A 26,321-nucleotide genomic window follows, 5' to 3' on the forward strand; every position below is an offset into this window, starting at 1 on the left:
GGGTTTAGGCTTGTCCGACTGGTGACTGGAACTGCCCTGTACCTGTTCAAATGTCAGACGTAGCACATGCACAGACTTGGTCCCAATTTTAGCATTCCACCTGTGTTTACAGACGCAGGGATTTGGGCTCCTCTGACTACATTATTGGGTTGGTACTACATAATATTTATTTATTTTATTTATTTTACATTTGTTGACCGGGCTAGTCTAGCTGGATATATGTCCATTTTCAGTAGAGGCCCGGGGAAAAAAAAGCTCAGATCAGAGGAATTAAAACAGAGACATAAGAAGAATAACTAATTATTATAACACAAAGAGTATAGTCAGAGGAAGTTTAACAGTACATAAGAAGATTAATTGGTTGTTATTACAAACAAGAAAAAAATAATCAAAATAAACAAATTAAACATGTTGGTTAGAACTAAGGAAAAGGTGAAAGGTGACCAAGCTTTTAGGGTGGGGGATGGTTCCACTACATAATACAGGGTGGGGAGGTTTTTCCACTGGTGTTTCCCTTCACATTTGACTATTTCAATCATTCATATATACGATGAATATTATTCTGGACATCACTTATGAATTCACTACAGGTATGCAGTAGTACTGTCAACAAATGTGACGGTTGGTGTACATATGTGTACAGACCTCTGTAATACTCAGGGATTAATTTCAACAGTGGCAGGGACAAGGCAATGACAAATCAGGGACAATCACGGACACTTCTACAATATTAGTACTATTAACTTGAAATGTGTTGACAGATTTAGAGCCATATGTATTAATACTTATTTTCTGCAGTTAAAAACGTATATTACTCTTAATTATTGTCATTAGTCATTCAAGTATCATTCAACACCTTTCCACCAAAGGTCACTGGTTTTGTCAGTGATTAAGAGGCTGGCCAGTTATTGTGTGAATGCTCTGACCATTGGTAGGGTTGCCACATTTTCATATGTACAGGATGGGATATATTCTGGGCACACCAGGTTGTTTAGGCCAACACATACCCATGGTCAGTACAGGGTTTAGAACATTCATTATTTTCCTAGATGAGAGCCTATTCCTGTAGCACTTTAGTTTCTTATGCTGTTTCTTGTACGATTTACGTATTTTACATCCAGAAATAACTGCTTTAGGCAACTGTTACATGAAGTATGGTACATTGTTATTTCCTACAATCACAGGACATTTGCCATTGTATCATTCTTGGTCAGGACACACCTACCCAAACAGTGACTGTCCCTCACACAGTGGGTCAGGAGATACCCTGTTTATGTCAGTGCCTTAATCACCCTATTTCTGAATGCCACTATGCGACTGTGTACAATATATTCTCTCGATAATTCATGTGGGGAGACATGAGTCATGGGCAGGTGTTTATTCTGGGTAGTAGGTTCTGCATGACCGTCTAGAGGCTGAACAGTCTTGTGAACCACTACTGCACATACAACTTGTGTCCAGATGTCCACAGGACTGGACATCATGTCGTGATACCAAGTCTGATGTTTACACAGGATACTTATCCCATGAGGGATATCCAAAAATTGAACAAGCCAAACACCATCCATTCATTTAGATTTACGAAAATATGTTAGGGTTTTATATGCAAGGGATACATAGTTTGCAATCCTGACACTGCCTAGGGTGACACTGCCTACTACATATGAGTAGTGGTCACTATGTGTAGATATGGCTGCGCCAAGCTAGTAGCCCGAGTATGGCTGGATTTGGTGGACGTTCAGGAATGGGGGTGGGTTGTGTGCTGTGGAGGGGATGATGGGTATTCAATTATGCATCCAGGTGTGTTGCATTTGGATAGGCCAGTTCCATCCAGACCATTCTGTGGGTATGTGCCCGTGACATTTCTGTACATGTGTATCGCACATTTTAATATTCATATGTTTGTGTGATTATGTTCTGCAGTATGGCCTGTCAGGTTGTATTGCAGATGTGTATGCTTGTTCTTTGTGGTTCTTTCTGATTCACCCGCTGCTCCCTCATACACCTCCAGTTCACCTATTGTGCATCCAACACAGTCTCGCCTTTGTGGATTATACCATTACCCATCCCCCCCACACACATATTTCTGACACTTCATCCATCGCTTCTTTGGGTGATGGCCCATGGCACGGTCAAGGGAACACATTGCATACACTACATATGTCAGGTACCTGTATGGTTGTAAGGACTACCCTGGCATTTTTCACCTTCCACATGCTGCACATCACACACATAGGTACACGCACATACTTAACTTTCATGACATGGTAGGTACACCTGGGTAATACTTGTTCAACTTTGACACATCCTGACAAGAACGGCTTGGACTGCATATGGGTGGATTTTGGCCGAATGCTCTGACCATTAGTAGGGTTGCCACCTTTTCATATGGCCAGGATGGGATATATTCCGGACACAAATCAGATTTTACAGGACAACACATACCCACGGTCAGTACTACGGATAATACTTTTGTTTTATGCCTACATGTTAGCTTATTGTTGTAGCAGTTTATATGCTCCTTCTGTTTCATTTTCTTGCTTATTCTATTGCTTGTAACGTGGTATGTTACATACGGAAATAACTATTGTATGTGACTATTACATGCAATGTGGGACATAATTATGTCATACAGTCGCAGGAGATTTTACATTTATAATGGTTTTTGTATTAGCACAACTGCTCAGCTGTGTACTATCCCTCACAATGTGGGGCAGGTGGTAACCCTGACTATTGGGCTAGATGTTGCTATTGGCAGCACGCTAACATGATGCATTTCACTTCCACTTGGTATAACTATCTACACTGCGTTAGAATACGGACACACGGTTTTAAATGTCATTTGTTCGAGGGATGGAAACTCAATATTCGCTAACGTGCTTTTGTGTTTGCTTCATAGTTTTGTATTCGCAAGAACTGTCTTGCATGCTTTGCATACGTTTCAGTATCCACGGACACTGACGGGTGTGATTACTATTGCAGGCAGATTGTTATATTCAAGCATTTTAGGTTGCACGTCAACAGCCAACATTTCCACGCCTTCGTGCAGCACTTCGACACGCCCCATGCACTCGCGCTCATTTCCTATGTACGTGGCTGTGGCGGCAGTGCACCTTCATTAATATGCATATGGCGCTACTGTGCCATCTACATGCCGCACGGTCGGCACAAGCCTAATGCTGGCCTTGCGTCGAGCTTCATGAATCCCGGGGTATGACTACAAAAATGATTCATTATAATTTATCCTGAAGTAATATATAAATTATCAAAAATTCACAAATTTCTTACCTCAAGGATGTGACGCATAGCCTCACTTGCATGTAATTTCTTGGGTGTAGCCAAAGGTGATGGGAACATGTCTGGTAAAGCCTTCATCAAGGCAATTGAGTGTTTCACTGTTAACAACAAAATCAGACATCTGATTTACTGTAGCCCGTTGTTTTCAAAACCACAGGATAGTTCAGATTTGTTGCATACACTTAGCATGTTGTGATGTCATGATAGAGGAAAGTTTACATTTTAAACATAAAAGAGAAGCCAAGTGCTCCAGATTATGCTGAACACTGCACAATCCATCATAAATGAACCCACTGCTATACCTTGAACAGCTTTGGCTCTGCTATACAGCTTTTGATTGGTTCATATACTGCAATTATTGTCAATTGGCATTGGGCCCTCTACAGCAACCCCTTTTGTAGCAACCCCCTACCCCTCCAAAGCACCCCTAGCCATTCCATTGTTCATGACTTGGCTATTTCTCCACAGTTACCATAAACACTGTTCAAACCTGTTGCATACTGCTTTCTCTTTTACTTCTACAATAATTACACATATTGAAATAAAATAGCACAAACATTTATAGCCATTTGCTAAACAAGCAATGCAGTCTCACAATAGCAATAGACTTAGCATGACCAATAAACTTCTCTGCCTTGAAACTCATTGAAACGGCATTACAATACACATTCAAATAAAATGACTCTGGCCAGTGAAGGATTATGTTTACCTTTGGCCATTTTCAAACCATAGGCTCCTTGCACACATTTCTAGGGCCATGCATATATGTATGTATTCTTTGAATCACCTTCCTGGTTGTATTAAATTATATTCCTTATATGATACAGCACCACTTGTTAAAATATGTTTTAAATTTGTAGTTTTGAACATTCAGTAAGCATTGAAACAAAATGTGGGAACAAATAATGACAAACCTACTAATTTCAGAAAATTTCAAACGAAAAAGGAAACTCAGACATCTGTCATTACAATCCACCAGAATCAGTCAATAAGCACAATCTCACAGAAGTAAAAATCATCTGAATAATTCCACATTAAAACAAACTATAAGAGGTTGCTACTGGCAAAGAACATTACAGTTCAGTGTTTCATCTTCAAATTCAGAGTCTGCTGCCTTGAAGAATTAAATTGCTGATGTTACATTAAAAAAATGGTAAGCTGGTAATATTGCAATATGGAATGACTGACAAACTGACAAGTTCATAGTTAATAAGCATCTCATACAAAGGAGGGCACACTCAGGAGTGCAGAACCATATTCCCCCTTAAAATGCACTAAATAATCTGCAATCAAAAGGGCATTGCAATATCAGCACTCAATCTGCACGGTGTGGGAGTAGAATCCACAGCCTTCCGCATTAAAAACAAGAATATTCCCTGCTGTACTACTAATGCTTTTAAATACTAGCACAATACTAGTGATATCATTTGCTAAACAACAGTTGTACATTGTAAACAGACTTTCCATATAAGCAGCACTAAACTTCTCTTTCCCTGAAGCTGTCAGCTCCTTGTAAAATGCACTTGACACTCAGCCATATCTCTTGACATTGTAGCACAAGACACCTGGAAAAAAGTCAAAATATATGTGGAGAACAAAGGCCCAAAACCAGGGACACATTTGAAATATGACGTATTTCTTAAAAAGTTGCTAGAATAAAAGATTTTTATTACAATGTATTTCCTGAAAGTGCTAATACTGTATAAGCTACAAAGTTGTGACTAGAAACAAGCTATAGGCAGAGAAATGCAACAGATTCAACCATCAGCCAATTAAGTTTACAGTGTCTTTACAATCAATACAGACAACTAGAACAGACCATTAACCTCACCATACTGTAGTCATTCAAGTAGCTAAATCAACATTTAATAAGCCAAACCTCTAAACTGATAAAACAGTTTGTAATGTCTGAGGTTTATCTGCTAGGCAGGTTATTGTATAGACTCCAGAAACAGCAAACTCACAAATATCCCAGAAATAATCCTAGATAGATACAATCAAAAATAAACATTAAATGTAGAGTTGAAATCATTACAGTACAGCTGAATACAAATACCTGCAATGGACTATTGCTACTAAAGTAGATTTCAAAAAGGAAAACAGAATATGAACATTAAATAAAGATAACAAATTATTAAAAATTACCTTAATCTGGTAAAGTATCCAAAAACTTACAGTAAACTACTAAACTAATGACACATACACACCGCTAAGGCTTGTAGGAGACAGTAGAGCAGTTAAAAGTGAAAGAAAAGATGGCACCAAACACTGGCTGATACTGTTTGAAGGTAGTAAGGCAATATGGGAGTAAAGAAATGAAAGTACAGGACAGGAATGTGTCCAAAGAAGGCTAGGTACAGGAATACATACAGAAAGTGAAACCAGACTGCATCTATCAGCAGAATCCTATCACTGGAAATGTAAGTAGAGTACAATAAGTATTTAGACTATTATAGCATATTTAGGAATGCAAAGAAAAGGGTAAAAGGAAGAGAAATGCAAGGTTTTGAGCTGTATAAGGTAGGGTTTACTAGAGATCACAGAGTTAACACAAAGCAGTGAGAGGGAATAAAAAGGAAGGAAATTTAAGGGGGAGGGGTGTAAGTATTTGTTGAGAAATAGAGATGAACAAGAAGGGAAATAGTAAAGACGGTGCCCAGTGGTGAGCAGAGAGCCTTACAAAGATGTATAGGTTACAATAGAATGATAAAATTAATTTCAAACATTTATTTTATTTCTTTGTGCTGCAGACTGGAGATTTAAAGCACTGAGCTTGGTGTAGGTGTTACTGGAAATTCATGTTGGGTGATTTGTAGACTTGTACAACCTTAATCTGCTAAAGTATCCAAAAACATACAGTAAAACCACTGAATTAATGGCTCATACACACTGCTAAGGCTTGCAGGAGATGGTAGATTAGTTAAAAGAGAAAGAAATGATCATGGCATATCAAGTGGCGGCCGCACATCTTGAAAGGGCCACTAAGTTTGGAGATGCTGAAAATCTGGTTGATTTTACCTCTTATTTCACAATTCGCAACAACAAACAAACTTTTGTACATATCAAATACTATCTTGGGGATGTAATAGAATTGCATACCACTTCAAATGACTCATAGTGTGCTCCCAGATATAAAGTCTCCCAATTCACATTGACTGCTACTGAGGATATTTCACACACACACACACACACACACACACACACACACACACACACACACACACAATTATCAAAAAACACTTTTACCCATTTCTGGGTCACGGTGATCTGAAGCACATCTCCAAAGTGGACAAGGTACCAACTCATCGCAGGACATGGACTAAAACACTCACTTGCACACTATACACATACTCAATTTCAAGTCAACAATTCATCTAACCTGCATGCCTTTGGACTGTGGGAGGAAACCAAAGTACCCAGAATAAATCCACACGAACATGGGGAGAATATTGAAATGTCACCTACATAAGATTTGAACCCAGAATGTCAGCAGTGGGAGCATGAGTGATAACACCCCCCAGGACAGTGCTGTCGTAAGGATATTTTAAACATGAAAACAGTGTGCAAAGTTGCTATGCTCAAGTAAAAATGGCGAAATTTAGTTACAAATGGTTGAAATGTTTTGTTTGCATGTTTTGGTGATGTCACCGTCCAAGCCACATCTTCTTCATGTCATCGGAAATGCAAACAGATCTATCCTTTACTGTCACAAACTGCATTGTTATTTGTGGAGATTATGATATTATTTGCATATTTTTGTGCTGTTTAACAATTTTTCAACAACTGTTTAACTTTAAGTAGACATGTATATTTCTAAGGTGATCCTTGAGTGGCTTGAAATACAGCTATAAAATTTTGTATTTCTGTTTGTGTTCATGTTGACCCCTTTGAATGGCAAACTTTATGTTTCAAATATCTTACATCAATAAAGGCAGACTGAACGAAATACCCTGTTCTATTTGAATGTTTGCAATAAATTAATGAAGAGGTAAAAAGATACTTGAAATAAGAAATTCTGACTACAACAAATCAATTCTGCATGCTTGAGCATGGTTATAAATCTTATAGTTCTAGTTTTAAGCATGTATTTACTTAGAATTGGTAATAAAATCTCAGTAACAAGTTAAATAATCTTATTAAGATAATTAAGGACAAAAGGGCTTGAAACAAGCACACTTCTCTTACATAAAAACGAGAAAAATGTTATTAAGTAAAAAAACAAGCTATTTCCTTGACTTAAGATATTTAATCGTACATAGATTTCACTTTGTGCAGTGTATATGTTTATTTGTCAACCAGATTTATGTTGAATTCAGGTGTATGTGTGGTGTTGGAGCATAGAGAATTGTATGTCTGCATTACCATTTTAGATTTAAGCTCCAATTTCAGTTTGGTTGCTTATCCTAGAGCAGTTGCTATGGTTTGGTTGTGTGTTAAATGTTTGGTTTAATATGGGAGGACATTCTGGACCTTTTCTACCAGTAATCAGTCAAACTTTTGGTATTATGCTACTAGCTGTAGTTTTGAGTAGGTTCATTATGCAGACTGATTCAGGTCCAGCTCATCAACTTGGGTCAGCCTATTTTAGTATGCTTACCTCGATAAGGCATAAGCTTCTGCAGCTGGCACCAGGACTGTGTGATGTTCTTGTAAGTATATAACAGACAATTTAAGTGGTAAAGGCGCATTATATAAAAATTCTACAGTGAGGTGTATAGCACCATAATTATTCTTCTGGCTTTTCCCGATTAGGGGTCAACACAGTGGATCACCTGTCTGCTCATGATTGGCAGTGGAGTTTTATGGTGTCAAGTTGCCAGCCCAGCGACCAACCTTCCACAGAAGGCACACACATGCATGCACTCACACCTAGGGCCAATTTAGAGTGTCCAATCCACCTACAGCATGTCATCGTGATGTGGGAGGAAACCGGAGCACCCGGAGGAAACCCACGCGGCCACAGGGAGGACATGCAGACTCCGCTCAGAAGGCACCCCAGCTGAGGATCAAACCAGAGAACCTCTTGCTGTGAGGTGACAACACAAACTGCTGCACCACCGTTGCCGCCTGTGTATAGCACAATACTCTTATAATGAATTTTGTATTTATGGTGACAATTGATATGTTCTGTTGTTCATGGTCTCTGTGGATAATCTCTTTGGTTGCTCCAGTTGTTAGCTCTTCACTGCATTTGTTAGCTTACCTTGTTTCTTACTTTTAGTTAGAGAAGGACAGGTACATCCTTGGACTTTGGGCAGAGTTTATTGCAGCAGGACAGGAGCATGGCATTCTGGAACAACTGCAGCAGCTTAGCTCTTTCAGTCACAGGTTTATTTTTGCCACTCAGTGTGAAGGCAAGTCAAACATCTTGGGAGCTATACATTCTAGAACTCTGCCACAGCACAGCAACCAAGTATTCACTGGGTTGATGATTTTAGTTGAAAGTCCGAGTGGTAATTTAATTTGTCATACCCCCCTTTTTTGTTCCCCGTGTTAATCGTGTCTATTTTTTTTAGGTTCTGTTACAATTCAGTCAATTAAAGAGAGGTGGCTTCATCTATCACAGGTGGCTCAAGATGTGCTGTCTGACTTAGAAACAGTAGGGACATCTGAGCAGGGCCAGAACTCCAAGAAGTGACCATCACCAAACACAGAAAGAGTTCAACTGAAGGATCAGCCCCAGCTAAGAAGGTGTGAAAGATTAACAGAGATTCTGCCTGCCTGTCTAAAGTATAATCAGAAGCACAAGGTAACATCTCTGTTGGGCCAGCAGGGCTTAGCATTAATGGTAGGCATCAGTCTTCTAAGGATTGTTTAGATGAGTTTATAAATTCTTTGCAAGAAGAGGTTAGGGTTAGGCTGTTTGACTTAGCCCTCGAAAGAAACAGTGGTGCCTCTGCAGCTATGGTTAACAGAGAAGTGGTAGGCACTGATTCTGAGAGATCATTGATAAGGACCACAGTCAGGACCGTCCTTTATTAGCCTACTGTGTTGCCATAAGGGAAGCCCACCATGTGAAAGGGAGTTCTGGTTGGCTGAAATATGATCAGCATTTTAGGAAACTGAAAGCTCTCGATAGATCCCTCAGGTAGGAGTTGAGACATCCTGTCATATGGCTCATTGCCATGATGTAGAAGCTGGCTGCCACCAGAATTGTTAGAAGGGGTGATAAAACAAAGGAAACAACGTTTTTCTGGGCCTTTAACCTCAGAAAATGCATTTGGCCTTCTTGCAAATACATCCACCTGTGTTCATGATGTGGGTAAGTGTACCCTGCCTCCAGGTGCCTAGTTGCCAGAGAAAAGCCTGCTTTTCCTGCTTGTCAAGCAGAAGGGGAGATGGAAGATGGGGGTGTGTAACACCTCCTTTCAGGTTAATCTAGCTTTTCAGGACCAGAGAAGGGGGCTTTGGCCAGGAACATGAGTGTACTATGGTTGGCTCATGCTCCCATTTGCCTAGATAAATTGACCTGTCTATTGTCAGGTTATCCAGAACAGAGGGCTGCAGCTACTCTTCTTAAAGGCTTCTCCAAGGGCTTTCCTTTTCATTCCACAGATCCATTACATTTTAAATTAGTTAATAATCTGTCATCTATTAGTGGGCATGAACAAATTGCTGCTATGTTAATAAAAAAAGACTGATCCGCTGGCAGACCCCTTTTCTACCCCCATGGCTTGCTTTTAAAATTTCCCCCATTGGTCTAGTTCCCAAGAAACAGAAAGGTAAATTCAGGTCGATTCATCATCTGTACCACACAGCAGGAGGTTCAGTCAATGATTTTATAGACAGTGAGCTGACCAAGGTACATTACTTCTCTTTGGATCAGATGATGGAAGTTTTTATGGGCTATTCTGACCCCTGGCTTTTCAAGATGAATATGCAATCCGCTTACTGTCTTCTCCCCTTGAGACAGGAAGATTGCTCTTATTGAAGTTTTCAATTTGATGGGAAACTATTTTTGACACTGCTTTGCCAATGGGGTGCTGTGTGGCTTGTGCTATATTCAAACTATTTAGCACATCCCTAAATTGGTGCTGGCAGCAGCGAATACTTATCCAATCAGCAGTACACTATATAGATTATTTCCTGATAGTGGGGAGGGCAAGGATGGTGTTTAAAATGGCATGTCTGATTTTAAGTGGCTTTGCTCTTAATTAAGGGTAGCATTGGCCAGCAAAAATCAGAAGGACAGACCCAAGTTGTGACCCTTTCTGGGTATGGAAGCTGAGACCATTGAAAACGTATTCAAGCTTCCTTCACTCAGTCTTCAACAAGTCTGGCAGTTGCTTTGGAGGTTTTTGGGACGAGCAAAAGTCACACAGGGGAAATCATGATTGTTAAACTTTGCCTGCAGGGCAGTCTCTTCAAACAAGTGAGGTCTATTTTGGACTTGTAAGGGAACAGGCCCAAGCACTACTTTGTGTGTTTCATCAGTTGGATCAAGGATGATCTCCGGCTATGGTTCACATTTTTCAGCCAATTTAATAGAGTTTCATTTTGGCAGTCCCCTTTGGCCACCTCTACCTAACCATTGACTCTGCATGAATGCAGCAGGGGGATCCAGTATGGGGGGTACTTCCAAGGCAGCTGGTTTGCCGAAAGCTGAACATAAAGCTGGTCCAAGAAGAGGACGAGGGACGTTATGTTTATGGAAACATTTCCAAGTTGGGTTGCAGTTTTGGTATGGAAGGATAGGTTATGTAATAGCAGGATTCCTTTTTACTTGGACAGTATCTCAGTGGTACATGCCCTCAATAAATGATCTTCCAGCTCTAAGTGGGTCCACTTGGTTATCAGGCTTTTAGTTTTTCTGAGTGTGGAGATTAATTTGTCATTCTCTTGTATTCATGTCTATTGACATCTTAACCCTATAGCTGAAACTCTTTCCTGTTTCAGTTTGTCAGGTTTCATCAGTTGGCCAAGCATTCAGATCCAAAGGGCACTTCAGTTCCTGCAGGAGGTTGGCTAATTGGAGAAGAGTAGCAGTAGTCCTCTTGGCCAGCTCCTGTGCCAGCAAAACCAGGAAGGCATATTCTTCATCCCTTCAGATTTTCAAGGCTTTCTGCAGGTCTTTGCAATCTGGGACCATAGCATGGGGGGAGGAGTTGCAGTTGTTACTTCAATCTTTAGTGGCCAGGTCTCCCTCAGAAGACTCACCTAAAACTCTTAGAGTTCACTTATCAGCTTTGGGATGGTTGTTTTTGGGGCCTCCAGGAAATGTCTGGCCACTGAGTGATTGGGAGGTGTGCAAGGGCCTTGAGATTATTCATGGGCTTTCCCAGGATTCTAGGAGGCCTATTGCGAGGTAACTCCTTTTCCTTGTTGTTTGGCATCTCTATAAGTCACTGGGTGATTTTCATATGTTTGTTAGAATAGCAGCTTTGTTCACATCCTTGTATGCAGGTGTCTTTCATGAAAATGAACTACTCCTTTACCTTTGCTGGAAAGAATTTGTAATACACACTGATTTTATACTGATATAGTTAAAGAAATCTAATATAGATCAATCTTGGAAAGGTAAGCAGGTGTGATTAGAAAAGGTCAGTGGGATGTCCATTTGCACAGTGCATTAGATCAGATTATTAGATAACATCACTCCCACAGGAAGAAGGTCAGACCCATATTTAGTGTAGGCTTTTGGCAGGCCTTTTAGTCTGATTGAGATCAATTTACTTCTCAGGCAGGCCATGGTAGGCATGGAATTCATCCACATGGTTACTCCTCGCATTCCTACTGGACAGGTCATATGTCTGACTTGACAAGGTCATTCAGAGAATGGGAAGGTAGTTGTCTGATGCTTTTTTGTGCAATATCAGGCATTAGTTACTATTTCTGTTGCAGGAAAAAAAAAGTTATTTGACTCTTGGGTCATTGTTTCATGAAGAGAGCTACAATGCGAGCATTGGCCCATCGGGCAGGCCATACATGTTCTTGTGATCTTAATAAATGGACAGTTCATTCTTTTGGTTTCCCTGGCCTTCACTGGTTTCAGTTCTGGGAAATCTGGCATAAAATCTCTATGGAAGAAGCCTTACCCAGATTTTTTGTAATTCACTGCGGGGGTAATGATTTGGTTCCAGCCCCTAAAACAATTCCTGTTGGACAGAATGCTGTCTGATATACACCAGTTATGGTATTTGTATCTGAAATTGGTTTTGTTCTGGTCTGCCATCATTCTGAGAGTTTATTAGAAAGGTGCAAGAAGGTTTGATACTACTTAGAACCAGGTGTTTCATCAGTCATAGACTTATGTGGGCTGCCAGTCAAACTTACTTTCCATGTGATTCAGCACAGAGATCTTGACAGACATATATGGCCATATATCTATCTATATATATATATATATATATATATATATATATATATATATATATATATATATATATATATATATATATATATATACACACATATACACACACACACACACACACACACACACGTGTGTGTGTGTGTGTGTGTGTGTGTGTGTGTGTGTGTGTGTGTGTGTGTATATATATACATATATATATATATATATATATATATATATATATATGGGTCTACTTTCATTCATTCATTGAAAACTCATTTCACTGAATTTCAAACCACTCACGCCAAACCGATGAAAGCTCAAATCACTGAAAACTCATTTCACTGAATATAAGTAGTGTTGGCCAAACAAAACGTATATTCCCTTTTACCCACTGTAGTGTGATCCTAGAGTTAGGATATATAGTTGGGGCGGTGTGGGTGGCATAGTGTTGGGGTGTAGCACCCCAGCTACATTTGGTTTTATATTGTTTGCTTTCAGTGAAATGAGATTCATAAATACCTTTTAGTAGACAAGCACCTTCATTCAGTAACTGAATAACTCAATTCATCATTACTGAACATTCAGATGACAAAGCAAATAGGGAATTCCTCACCTTCAAAAATTGCAACATGCATAGGTTCATAGGTAATTACTAGTTTAATGACAACTGGGGCTTTTTTAGGTATAGTCATGCATCCAAAGTCTTTTACAAGTGTTATTACCCTTGTTAAGTGTAAGCAGAGACTTGAGTGTTGAAATATTTGTAAGCATGGGCCTGGGAGATGAACCATTTACAAGCTACATGTCTCCATTACAGACATAGTTGCCAAACCAGGGATGAATTTTCTGCTCCCCATCCAATTGTCCAATTGGATTAGGGAGGAACTCTGCTTCACATGGATGGGGAGTCGGTTGCACAGACAGAGTAGTCTCTGGGAAACATAGCTGTCCAGCAAGTACTATTGATATCATAGGCAAGGTTTAAGCCTTTAGAATGGGTAAGTCTGGTGTTGTTTGTTTTGTGGCCTGGAAGACCAAATTTATCTCAAATTTGGCTTTGGTAGACGTTATTTGTTCTCTGAATTGTTTGTTGACATCTGTAATCACTTCAAGCTGTTTGGAGAGGTTCAGGCATAACAGAATGGGATCATTATTCATTATATTATTTTTTATTGGCTTGAATGACTGGTCTGTCTATCTTGTCCATTTAATATTCTACAGGACACTTACCTCTGGGTAAAGAGAAGGGGCATGATACACTGATACTTTGGTATAAATAAATCTGGACAGTGCTAAAAAGACATTGGCTTTCATTTTGATGGTGAATATGAGCCAATTACATATGTTTCCTGCCTTTTACCTCTGTGGTTTTACTAGCCCTTTCCTATCACAAAGCCAAAATTCCAGGATTTAGATACACACGCATTACAATTGGTTGAGTTAGCTGTTAAACTTGCTTGTCTTAAAGAATCTACAAAAAAAAAATCACATAGACCTTAGTAAGGTGGCTTTACCAAGCTTCAGGAAAAATAAATACATTATCAAGGTAAGCTGCTCCTTGCCTAGTGTGCAGTCTAAGAATCCTATCTTTAAGCTTCTGAAATGATGTTGGCATGCCACAAAGACCAAATTTTATTTTCTCTTTAGCTGTATGAATTTGAGGATTTGCCAGTAATCCTATTCAACTTTTCTGTGCATTTATCCACGCTATGTATGTAATAAGAATTGAATTTTGATAGATTTTCAGTTTTCTAAAACCATTGTAAAGTCTTATAATCCCTTTAATATGGAGAACCAAGATAATTGGAATATTTCACTCATTCTGATTCCTATATGGCCCTTTGCTTAAGCATCTTCTGTAAATCCTCCTCTGCTGCTTACCATTGGGATTATGGTATGATAAACATTTCAATTTACTTCACCAAAGATAATCTGAATATTGTACTGAGCTAAATTAGTTCTACCAGGTAGCATATATGCTTGAGTTATTTTCCGTTTTGGCTTTCTTTGTCATTACTTCAGTTACTCTCTTCATTAGTTCAAATGCACCTTGAACTTAGCAAGAAATCTGTTCTCAACACTGGGCACTATAATATGCACTCTTTCTTCTGTGTGAATTTCTCCAATGCAAGCATGTCTACTGCATGCTTTCTTTTGGGCTTTTTGAGCTCTTTGTATGTATTCCCTGACAACTGACATTGCAAATCAGAACCTACCCTCAGTTCTGTGTCATTATCTATCACATTCTTAAAGTAAAGTTTTTTTTCTTCCTTTACTATGCCCTATAATTCTTAAGGATGCCTGTCATATATTAGTTCAAAAGGGCTTGGTGTACTTTTGTTACAGCAAACAAAAAGTACAGAAGTAACTGTGCCTAATTTATAGGCTCATAGCAATGTACTAGACTCGCAACTAGCCGGATCCATTTTAAGCCTAGCTGTGCACACCAACCCAACTGTGTTTCTATGTACCGTGGGTATTTATTAATAGGGGGTATGTTAGTTAGAAAGTTTCTAAAGGTTAAGTTTGATAGGGTATGTTAGTTTGAACATTGCTGTCTGCCTCTGTCTGTCAGAGACATGGAGGACAGACCAGGGGTAAATTCCCAATTTCCAATGTAGTTTGCTCCTACCCTTTTCTAAAGATCTCAGTTCTAGTTGTTTTATCTTTGTTACTATATTCAATACTTCTAATATAGTTGGATTAGATTTTGATTTCCATTTTCTAGTAGATGCTTTTTTGGCAGCCACCATAATTAGACACAACAAGTCTTACCATGAAAGATAATGCTTTAAGGGAATCTGTAGATGACAATGTGTTCATACTCAGGGATGGCCTTTATTACCACTATTGCAGTATTCCTTACTAAAGAGATCCCTTGCTAAAGGTAGCCCAAATTCTGTCCAACATACCAAAGCCTTAGGATTTCCTGGATGCTGTATGTCACACTTATGATTCCCACTCACAGTGTAGGGCATAAAGGTGATGTATGGATGTACTTACCTCAGAACTTCTTTGCCGCCACTTCGAATGCCATCTTCAGTCATCAGTCTGAATGCTCCTTCATGATGGTTACCAAGTCATTTTCAGATTAGTGCCCCAGGAAACCTATTCCTCCTTCCTGTGACCTTAATTTTGTTCTTGAAAAATTGACTTAGTCTCCTTCAGAGGCTGTGGCTTCAGCTTCCTTGTAGCATTGTATATGGAAGACTGTTCTTCTGCTGGCCCTTACTTCTACTAAGAAGGTGTCTGAGCTTCAGACCTTTATGGATGTTTCTCCTTTTTAGTTTTTCATAAGGACACAGCGTCTATTTATACAAATCATTATTTTATTCCCAAGATAGTTAATGAATTGTCTCTTAAACAATTTATTAATTTGCCTACATTTTTTCCTTCTCCACAGTCTGCTAGTGAGAAGGTTCTTCACACTTTTGATTTGCATAGGCAATTCAGATATTTTCTGGGTAAGACTAAAGCCATTTCCAAGTCTGAGCAGCTTTTTAGTCGTTTACATCACAGATCTTTGTCTTTGGCTCTGTTTCTAAGCAAACCATTTATTCATGCATCGCTTAGGCTATTACTTGTAACCCCTTTCATGGGAAAAAATCTTTCTTCCTCCTTAAAGGCTTAATTCTTCCAGAGCTGTGGCTTCCTCTGATGCTGTTTTCAAAGGACATGATTCCAGTTACATCCTTGAAGGTGCTGGACTTCTGTCCATGCCTTTACTAAGCATTACAAATTGACTGCTGTTTCCAGAGAAAGAGCTGGCTTTGCCAGGGATTTCCTGCAAGGGGTTTCTTGAGGGCTCTGCTGGGCATTCCTCCCACCAAATTTCCTCTTGAGCTTTTGTACTCGACCTTTACTAAAAAATACTGCAACAGTGATATGGAAGAAAATTGTGCCATAACACTGTACCATCCCTCTCTCCTCTGCATTTTCTCTTCTTTTTCCTTCTGGATACAGATGATCCTCCTTCTCTCCTTGGACTAGTCTTCCTGCTGGGTCTCTTCAGTTCTGTGTTATGTATGTCCATACATCTCTTTCATGTCCTAAGCTATGAGCAGGGAGCATATATATGATGTACAATGTACTGAAATCTTAAGGCTTTGGTATACTGCCCAGACATTGGGCTACCGTTGGCAGGATCCTGCCCTTACTGACACACAGAAATATACACAGACTGAAACCCATACACACATACTCACTGAAACCCATGGGCATGGACACACACTAACACACACACACACACACACACACACACACACACACACACACACACACACACACACACACACACACACACACACACTGATATTCATTCACAGACAGATATACAATCCATACAGCTGCAGTCATGTCCTTATACACACACACACACACACACACACACACACACACACACACACACACACACACACACACACACACACACACACACACACACACACACCGAAACCCACACCATGCCCGAGTAAGCACACACACAAACACATGGATGACACTACTATCCTAGATTCTTTTGCTCAGAAGAATTTGTGTTCATTGCCAAAATATGGTATCCGTTTTTTCTGCTTTGCTGCCCATATAGCACAGGAGAGAGATTCTCTGAATCAATCTATCATGCTGTTCAGATGCTGACAATAATTCTAGGGGAAATCACATGACTAATTAAATTTAGCAAAACTACCTGGGCTGCCATGTTTGAATGGGGCTTTGCCAGTGAGACACCTGTTCACTCTAGAGGCTGCTACCTTTTACCACTGTAGTGGTACAGTTTTGTCTGAATCACTCAAGCAAAGCAGTCTGCAAGAACCTGCTGAGGACAGGCTAAAGCACTGACTTATTCCTTTCTGAATCCCAGAGCTAGTTCTTCATCCTCACATTCTTAATTCTTGGCATTGTCTCCTGCTCTTAAATCAGCATATGAACAGTTCATCAGCCCTCTTGCAGGCTTCTTGGATCGGTGTGTTGCATGCATCAAGATTTTCATAGGTTCATAGGTAGGTACTAGGCTATTGGCCCAATGGCCTAAGTAAGCATAGCCAACAAGGTTCCCTGGTTTATGCCACCCAAGAAAGTTATTTTCCTGTACCCCTGTTGAGTAGAGACACAGAAGTGATCCTCGGGATGTATTTCCTATTTCCCATCCACTCATAAAGATTTTTCTTGAAGAGTGCTAATGAGGAACTTTGCTTGACATAGATGGGTGGCTTGTTCCAGAGTATGGGAAGTCTCTGGGACAATAATATATTCCCCCAGCATGTCCTGTTTATTGTGGTGATAAGGTTTAGGTCCCTAGAGTGTGTAGCTCGGAGAGATTGGGATTTCTTTAGGTGTAGCATGTCCAACAGCTCTGGGTATGACATAGCTTTATATGTTAGGCAGAGATCACTTCGGAGTAAACGTTATGCTTTGGAGTAAAGCTGGAGTTTTTTGAGACGGTCAGTGTAGGGCATCTGTTTGAGGTCAGTAATCCTCTTTGTGAGGTACTTCTGTGGCCTTTCCTGCTGCTGCATGTGTCTTGTTAGGTACATTGCAAAAGGGGCATTGTACTCTATAATGGGACCAATGAGTACTGAATAGAGGGGAACAATGGCTTCTTTTTTCCTGGATGAGAACCCTTTTGTGATGAGGTGTGCCACGTAGAAGGATTTCCTGACTACTGTGGCAATGTGATTATCAAAGGAGAGAGTACTGTCCACCTGGGTCCCAAGGTCTCTTATCACACATCCGGTGTTAAGTAGACTGCTGCCTGTGTGGTAGTTCAAGGGTACAGAGTTGTTACCAAAGGGGATGACAATGCACTTTTTGGCATTGAACTTGAGGACGTGGCTCTGACACCAGGCATCTGTCTCAGTGAGGCCCTTCTGTAGGATGTCCACATCATTTGGGGACTCGACTATGCAGTCATCTGTGAACTTCATTAGCCAAAGGCCTTCTGTGTTAGCCTGTACTTCAGAGAAGTAGATACCAAACAGGAGAGGTCCCAGAACTGAACCTTGTGGTACTCCACTTGTCACTAGTTTGAAGTCAGATTTGGAGTCTGCAACTTTTACATTGTGGGTGCTGTCAGTGAGCCATTTGGCAACCCATCTTGTGACATAGGCTTTTATACCTAGTTTAGTGAGTTTAGCTATAATTCCAGAATGGGGGATGGTGTTGAAAGCCTTGGCGAGGTCAAGATAGGCTGTGTGAACCACCTTACCCTCGTCTATAACTTTGCGACTGCCTCAAAGAAGTTGATCAGGTTCTGGAGGCATGATCTGCCTTTCATAAACCTGAACTGGGTGGGGTCCAGAGATTGGAAGTTACCAATGTCTTTGTTTATGAGTACCATAGTGATACATTCCATGGCCTTACAGACCAGGCTCATCAGGCTAATAGGGCAATAGTTCCCAGGATTAATGGTGGCTCCACCTTGGTGGAGTGGGATAACTTTTGCTGTGTGCCATTCAGTGGGCACAAAGCCTGATGTGAGGCTATGATTGAGTATAGTGCTTAAGTGGGGAGCCAGTTTGTTCCAAAGTTTGTGTAAAACGCAGCCTGAGATGTTGTCCGGTCCCATGGATGCTGTGCTTTTGGCTTTATAGAGTGCAGCTTTTACCTGTGTAGTTGTGATTACAGTCACTCTGCATTTGTCCTGTATAGATATGGGCCCTTTAGGGGGTGAGAGGGAGGTAAAGCTAGCACTGAACCTATCTGCCAGGATGTTGGCAATATAAGTTGGTTCTGTAATTTTTGTGCCATTGTGCTGTAATTCAGAGCAGATCTGGGTGTTGCCATTGAGATTCTTGACATAGCTATAGAATGCTTTGTGGTTGCCCTTAGAATCAGTGGCGATTTTGTTTTCATAGCTAGCTTTGGAAGATATTAAAAGGGATCTCAGCTTCTTACTGAGGCTGACCAGGGAGCTCCTCCATTCATGGGATTTTACTCTTTTGCAACAGTTTCTTCCTTCTCTTGTAGAGTTTGTTTATGGCAGGAGACCACCAGATTGGCTTCCATTTTTTGGAGTATAGCGTCTTGGTTCTGTTTGGGATAGCACAATCCATGCACTCATGTAAGTGCTTATAGAGTGCATTTGTGTAGGATTCAGCAGTCGTAACTGATTTGTCCATCTGCATGGGTGTCATGAAGTTCACCACTTCTTTCTTAAGAAGCATGAAGTTAGCTTTGGAGAAATTTTTTACCATGGTTTCCTTAATGGGGGTGGGGGCAGGATGTGGATATCTAGGGTGATTAGCTTATGGTCGAATCTGACCAACGAGGAGTTGACTTCAGGTGTGGAACCCTGGCCACTCATGTTGGTAATGACTCGGTCTAGGATATTGTTGCCCCTGGTGGGAGTGTGGATAAGTTGATCCAGGGCACTGGAATTTATGAATTCCAGAAAGCGTTGAGCGAAGGAGTTGGTGCGTGAGTAGTTTTCCCAATTAATGGTGGGGTAGTTGAAATCACCCATTATAAGGGTGTTTGGTTGAACCAATATATCAAGAAAAGAGGAGTGGGAATCCTGGTACATGGTGGGAGACCTGTAGCAAGCTACAATTTGGACTGCAGTTTTGCCCAGAATTAGTTGCACTTGGATAACCTTGGATGCATTATGCTGAGCAACTAACCTGGAGGTGTGGATATCCTTAATGAATATGGACACACCTCCACCTTTGGTGTTCCAGTCCAGGTTAGGTGGCCGAAAAGTGTGGTATGAGTTATAGCCTGGTAATGCAGGGGTGCTCTCTAGAGCCTTGAACCAGGTCTCAGTCACTGCACAGATATCAATGTTCTCCATTTTAAGGAGTGCCTCAAGGGAGTGCATTTTGAGATTTAGTCTTCTAGCGTTGAGAAGCATTACCCTCAGTTTTTGCTTGCCTGTTCTTGTTACAGTGATGAATTTGTCATTTGAACATTGCCTTAAAAAGGCACTATAGGGGCAGCAAGATCCTTAGCTAGTATCCGGAATCCCTGGGGTGACAAGTGCAGGCCATCTCTGGCAAAGCATCGTGGCCTGTCGACCATGTCGTCCCAGGCAGATAGATTTTGGATCCCCTTAGAATGACACCAGAAGCTTAGCCAATTGTTGAAGTCAATCATTTTGTCCTTGTAATGTGGTATCATTCTGGGCGTTGGCAGGATGCTACTCAGGGCTAGGGACATACCTGCCTGGGCTACAAGATCGGAGAGCTCTTCCATGTTTCTTTTCATGTAGTCCAGGGAGGTATGTCTGAGGTAATTCACACCAACATGGACAATGACAGAGTCATATTTGTACTTGTTGTGGAGTGACCTGAGTGCGTGGGTTATGTGGCATATCCTGGCACCCGACATGCAGCTGAGAGTATCCTTCTCCTTGTTTAGCCTGGTGAGTGGGACATCAGTGTGCTTGACTATAGAGTCACCTATAACTAGTGTGTTGGGTTGAGTGGCACACTGAGTCTGTCAACTATGTGTCATTTGGGTTGTATTGGGGGGGTGGAGGTTGCTTGTGTTTCTGCTTTGGAGGTCTCTGTTGCTTGAGCAGATTATTATTGAGAGCCTCCGTGGATGTTTTTGTGTTTCTATTTGTGTATTTTGGTGGTGTAGGTTTAGTGGGAATATGTGATGAGTGTGGTGTGGTACAAGTGTTTACCTTCTCCTCTTGACTGTCAAGGTCAGTCTTGGTTGGAGAGAGATTTACCTCCAGTTTGGCTAGATAAGTGCATCTCTCACAGGTTGTAGTGTTGGGTGGTAGGAGGAGAGGGTTGTCTGTGTACATGAGGCAATTGCTACATTGCCCCAAGATGCCCAGATTCATCAGATAGACAGGAGAGAACACTGGGAGCTGACCCTTGGACATGCCTGAATAAAAAACTATTTTCCTCTAAACAAGTGAGTAAGGTGAGTACAAGAGCTGTTTTTCTGTAAGCAAGTGAGGAAAGTAAGTACAAAAACTGTTTTCCTCTAGGTAATGAGGAAGGTTGAGTGTTGTAGTAATTTGTAGCTTATTTAGTGCTTATAACAAGTTCTGAACAAGTGCTGAGCATGAATAAGCAAATTCAAGTGCTAAAAGTAAGAATCTGTATCTAAACTAGACTAGTTACAGGAAAAAAACAAGTCCAAATGTGGGCTTTTAAATCAGAAAGTTGAGAGAGATGGAAAAACCGCCCAACTGGCCAGTAACTACAATTCCTGGGCCTAACCACTCCTTACGCGGTAGATAGACTACCTGGTGCTTAAAACTTCCACTGATAAGTTAGAAGGCTTGCCTTCAACACAGAAAAGCTTGGGTGCCTCAGGAGCTTACAAACAGTCCTGGATTCAGCAAATCTGTATCAGGACTAGACTAGTTACAGGAAGGGGGAAACAAGTGCAGATGCGGGCTTTTAAATCAGGAAGTGGAGAGAGATGGAAAAACTGCCCAAACGGCCACTAACTAAAATTTCTGGGCCAGAAACCACTCCTTATGTGGTCGATAGGTTACCTAGTGCTTACAACTCCCACTGATAAGCTAGAAGGCTTCCCTCCAACATAGACAACTTTTTGTCTCTCGTGCTGTTACCATGGGATTCAGGAAAAGCATAATTAGCATAATGCATTATGTTAGCCTGCACTCTGTTTATTTTCCTAATGTGTTAAATATGAACAATTCAAAGACTACTGTACTACTACAGTGATACTAAGGGACCAACATGTAGCATAGAAATAAGTCCTGCTAACAAATTCTCATTTAAATGAACCAGTCTTAGGGCACGGCTAATATCCATGGATACTTTCTATTTAATACCTCCAGCATCTTAATCCTACAGTACAGAGAGCCAGAGAATTGCTTTACTGCGTTATATGAGGTGTGAGATAGAAAATCAGTACTTCGTCTTTTGACAGCATCCACAATTGAGTTCACTGTAATGATATTGGTTGTAAGTGCCTTAATGGTAAGCACTACATTGCCTTTATAAATTGTAGGGGATTCATTTTCTTTGAATGTTATCAGCTCCATTTCGTCCACCCATATCTGTCATCACCAGTTACCTCTGCTGACATTAGACTCCATAGCAACAGAGAATCTCTGTATAACAGACTTTCTATGTTATTCTGTTCAAATATCAAATAATTTATGTTAATTGCTAAATTAGTACACAAGCCATAAGTGTGACTTTTGCAGTCAACACAATAAATATAAAAATACAACATCGTGTTATACATAAAGAATGGCAATTAAAGAAAAAAAAATACTATTTTTATAAATATACCTTTGAATAGTATTAATAAATTTATAAAACATCTGAAAATCTTATTAGACAGGAAGGTCACAAATATTTCTGCACATATAAATCAAGAATGTATATATATATATATATATATATATATATATATATATATATATATATATATATATATATATGGCTAGTCCTTGCTTCCACTAAAAAAAAAAAACAACCAATTAAATATAGGACGCTATATCAAGAATTTTTTTTCAGGTGCTTATACATTTGTGAAGGTTATCAGGAAAGTATTGCACTATGATATAAACTAAATTCACCATGTTAAGCAAAATACTATACTTTCCCTTCTATTTAGTTTATGGTTGCTTTAAAAATAACAGGTCAACAAGTCAAAATGGTATTGATGATTTAAGTCTTGCAATCATGCCAATAGCCTGAATCAGTTCTACATTGCTTGTACTTGCAGTTTCTCTGCTCAGCCTTTAAGAACATCTCAGTCAGGTGTTCTCCATAAAGACTTGTATAACTTAAATGATGTAACAATTTTGTTATAACTGTAAATCAGCATAGTTAATGTTATATCTCAATTATGAGTTATCACAAAAGTCAATACTTAACATTTCAGATTGCTGCTTGTCATAATGCCGACACTTGTGTTTGTTTTGCAATAGTATAGAAGCATTCTCTAGTTTTCAAACTCCTGAACATTAATCCCATAGCCATTTCGAAAGAGGTGGAACAAAACAACAGAAATCTAGACTTATTATTTGTCTTTCTCCCTTAACTAATTTATTCATATTTTCTCTAGAGCTCTCTTTTGGGATAATATGATATATTCGTATGGACAACTGACAAGCAGAATGCAAGCCAATAAATACATAAGCTAACAATCTTATAAAATAAATGCCCAGATAATTATAATTCTGCATATCATCTTTAATAAAGAAAACTAGAAAATATCAGAGTGACTGTGATGCTAAGATCACACCTTTTATTTTCTAACAAGCAAAATAATACACTGAATGTTTCTTCTCTTTTGTCATTTCTGTTACATCTGAATCTAAGCTTTAAAGAACTTTTTGAAGTTTCATTCTAGAAGTTCGAGGGTATAACTTCAAAGGGATTCCAGAGACATACAGTTTTCATTGGCAAGGTTTTGAAGGGGAGGATGAAACATCATATGAAGACATTAGTCATTTTGCTCTTTACAGAGTCTAGCATTTACAGTTGCAGATTTTAGAATAAAGACTGTACATGTCAGTGAAGTAATGCCCATGCGCTAACAAATTCAGGAACCAGTGGAAATTCTCCGTTACTCCTGCACCTGATATTGCTCTCTTGTGTTCAGACTCATTATTGTAATAAAGGCTGCTGCTGTATAATAAATGCTGGCAACTGAAACATTTCTAAACGTCTAAACAAGCTTTAAAGTGCTGGTACAAGGCATGCATTTATGAATCAGGCAAGTGCTGCAGAATCTTCAGGAAAGAATTCCTAAATTTTCTCGAACTCATCCTGAAGATACATACACTTATTCAAGTGAAGCATTGTTAATTATATTTTATTGTAGTCTAGTATGCTGCATATTAAAAAAAATGTTAAACAGACATTTAGAATTAGCTTGTCTAAGCAGATATTAGCTATTGCACATAGATGATGAACTGACCCTTGCTAGCTAAGCCAAAGATCTTCAAAGAAATAAGACCCCAAGCTCTATTTTTACAGAAGAACACATTTTCATCCAGGATACTAATAATGTCTTACTTTAAAAGGAAACATTTTGAGCAGAGTGACAGGAGCTTGGCAGGATTTTCAGACAGACTTGTATCCATTTATACCAAAGTGAAGGGATTTAGTTTAAGAATATATTGTTCATAAAATATATATGGGTGTATATTTCTCATGAAGATATCCATATTATAGCAATGTTTTTTTTGTTTAAGATCAAACTACAATTCAGCCAGATTAAAAAAGTGCTGTGGAATCTGATCATAATTCAATGAACTTTACTGTAATCTAGTGTGCAAGGGAAATCAGTAAATATTATAGGCAACCCATTCTATTGTACATACATCGTGAGTGCTATGATACTATTTTGAATTCAGATGACTTTTTCAAAATTGTAATCAGTAGTGTACTAATCATATATCTATATCTAAACATATATATCTATCTATATACATATATATATATATATATATATATATAAATAATTAGACATGCACACATAAAGGCTTGAAAGTGACTATGTGTGGCTAAAACAAGTGAAGACCATTCATGTAAGTCGAGGAGGAAGAGCAAAGTTATCATGACCTTGTGAAAGGGATACAATAACGAGAAGTGCATGTGAAGTCAGCTAATTAGTTTCTGTAATAGTCCATTTATGTTAAAACCTCATCTCCTTGCTGTCCTTGGCAACTGCAGGGCCCAATTTTGACAATTTTGGTGAGCTCCCAGGGTTGAGTCCCACTACACCTTTCCATGCTAGTTTCCCAGATTTAAGGCTTTATCAGGTTAGTTATCAGATGTATATATGCTGCCACTGCTTATTAAAATAAAAACACAATCCCCTGGATTCTCAAAAGCTTGCACGGAGAGCAAGATCGGTGCAGGAGCTCAAGCAGGCAATATGTCTGCTGTGCAATCCAGGAACAGCCTGCAGGGGTGTGCATGAAGGATAGCGAATCCCATTTTTCCCCAGCATGTGAGTCAGGTCCCAACAGTGTAAGAGAAGGAATAGCTTGGTGCAAGCCTAGGAATTAGGTGACATCATGGGGGTGTGTCAAAACCTGCATAGCATTCTTTACAAAGCCTAAGGGGGTGTGCACACTGCACACCGGATTTTGCAGGAATTAAAAAAGACGTTAAACCAGGAAATAGCAGCAATGTGCACATTTGAGCACTCTTTTTGTGAGGCGTGCCCCCGGGCTTAAACAGGAAGTCAATGGGATGGGAAAACGGCAGTAGGAAGATAATCAAGGAGAACTAGCTTAGCTGGCTGGTGAAATGTATCAGAATCAGCCAATTACACAGCCAGCAGACCAGCCAAGCCCAGAACACTACTATAAAATAAGCAAACAACTTCCCCTCTGGTTTTTCCCCACACTCTACACCAATGGTGTAAACAAGCAGGGAACTTTTAACACTCACAATGGCAAAATGATAGGGGCTGCAAAAGCTATCATACAACTTGTGGAAGAGGCTGAGGGTGGTGAGGATGTGAATGCTGTCGGCCAATCTACAGTGAGGAGACGGAGAAGAGTGTACAGACCCAGGGTAACCTACTAGGGGCTAAATGAGCTGGAGATAGTGCACAGAGTGGACAGACACCTCCTACAGCAAATTGTTGAGGTGTGCTGGCCATGCCTGGCACACAGAACTAACAGAGGGGAACCTATCTCAGTGGATACCAAGGTATGTGTAGGCCTAAGAATACTAGCTACAGGTACCTTCCAAAGGCCAACTGGGGATATGATGGGGATTTCACAGGCATCAACATCCAGTGTGCTCCACCAGTTCCTGGATGCCAT

The sequence above is a fragment of the Protopterus annectens genome, chromosome 8.part1, assembly GCF_019279795.1.
Source record: "Protopterus annectens isolate FY-2018-M chromosome 8.part1, PAN1.0, whole genome shotgun sequence".
In the NCBI taxonomy this organism is placed as follows: domain Eukaryota; kingdom Metazoa; phylum Chordata; order Ceratodontiformes; family Protopteridae; genus Protopterus; species Protopterus annectens.